Source organism: Watersipora subatra, chromosome 3, assembly GCF_963576615.1.
Source record: "Watersipora subatra chromosome 3, tzWatSuba1.1, whole genome shotgun sequence".
Taxonomy (NCBI): Eukaryota; Metazoa; Bryozoa; class Gymnolaemata; order Cheilostomatida; family Watersiporidae; genus Watersipora; species Watersipora subatra.
In genome coordinates, this window is record NC_088710.1 from 9,513,248 (window position 1) to 9,515,313 (window position 2,066).

The following is a 2,066-nucleotide window of genomic DNA, read 5'->3' on the forward strand; positions in this document are numbered from 1 at the left end:
CCTCAACATGTGTAGTTACAGTCAAACCTCAACATATGCATTTACAGTCAGACCTCAACATATGCATTTACAGTCAAACCTCAACATATACAGTTACAGTCATATTCAATATTCGATGATCAGTCTATTAACTTTACAGGTAAGAAATGTATTTTTGTTAAAGATAGTTTGTTAATAAGCACCATGGAATGTCATTAAAGACCAGAGCAAACATTTTGAGTGGATACAAGAGTTGTAAAATACCGGTAGGCTATGTTACTATTAAAGCTCTGCATTTGATGACCAAAATGAAACGATGGAAGTTTTATTCCTCTGACTGCTTTACAGAAGAATGTATTACTTCCACAGAAAAAGTTTGTATAACTACATTGTTACTATAGCTGTGAGATATATGAAGGTCGTGAGACTCAAAAAAGTTTTGGTCATCTAATTGGGTTGGCTGAACATGATTCGTTGACACCATATACCTCAACAATCGTGTCTGATGTCGGCTTAGCTTACTGCAAGAAGAGGCTGAGCATGTTTTAATAGTATTGTTGTACAAACGATGACTCTGTAATCTTTGCTAGACATCTATTAATCTAGTAAGGAAACCGTGACAGCAAGAAACATGCCCAGTTGCAGAGAACAATTTAAGGTTTGTATCATTCCTGCCACCACCAGTGGCCTTCTCAGAAATTGAACCCCAACATGTTGTTTGCATGTCGGGCCTGTTGGACCATTAAGCCACGGCTGATCGGTGGCTTGGTGGACAAAAGTAAACAGTATGTAGATAAAATTTGACAAAAATAAATGCTATAAAAACACTCCCATTTGGTAACCAAAATGTTTAGCCAGAAAATAAGCATCATTTTAAACATGGTCATCGAAAAACCTCTACAGCGACGTCTATTTAGTTTGTTTTCCTGTTTTAAGCAGTGTTGTGATGAATTTTTTGTGGAAGTCAATATATTTAACCACAGTAAACATTATAAAATATTTTAATGTAACCGTTTACTTCATAGTCAGATTTGCCATTCTGACACTGTCCCCAAAAACCAATAAATGAAAGAGGAGACAACCTCTCCTAGCTATCGATTATATTCATTAGCTGTATCTTGCTCACATAATGGTAAGGAGGACACCGCTTAGGTAATGTTGACTTGCCAAACATACTTATTCAGGAAAGCTCACACAGACTTGTTATTTTTTTCTCTCTGTAACAATTGGGTCTCTAGGTAAGCTAAATAAGCTCTATGGTCATTGTTATCCTTAGGCTATGTCACTTTAGTTTGAATCGATTTATAGCTGATAATGTTCAGAGGTCAATAGGTCAATAGAATTACTACTCCGACGGTAGGTGCTGCTGCACATCTTAGTAAGCTGCTTATAACAAACTTCTTATTGGTTAATTTACGTACCGGCTTTTATATTCCTTAAAAATGTTTATTTTAAGTTTACCATTTCAATTTGCTGAAAGTCGTACATGTAAACATTCATTAGTGTAGAAAAACTACATGTTTAAATTTTACATAGATTTTTCTAGATATAATATATTTGCATGATAAACTTTATATCGTCACATTCTTTGCATGTTCTAACCTCAAGTTACCTTTTAATAGTCAAGTCTAACTCAACACACAAAAATTGCATGCGCGACACTCACTTGTATGTTCATGTATGTATAACTTTCTATTGGCATTGGTAATCATTAACGCAATGATGTCTTCCGCTTCGTGCCAAAACAAAAATGAAAAGACAGAAATCAGGAATGATTGAGTGAGTTGAACAAAAGTGTTTTAAAAGTTGATAATCTAATAGTATTATGGAGGAGTCGGGATAGTGTATTGAAGTTTGTTGTAACAGAAAGTTCATAAACTGATACATACTAGTGACAGTAAACAGTAAGTTAGCATGCAAGTAGTAAGTAAGTAACAATTATAATGTTAATTTATTTTATTATTCATGTATAATCTAGGGCTAAAAAACTAGAGAAATAAAGGATGACCCGGGATGGTCAGATCTTGGTTCATCTGTTTTATAACAACACTATACTAATAACCACAAAGGAATAAGTTACTATGCTA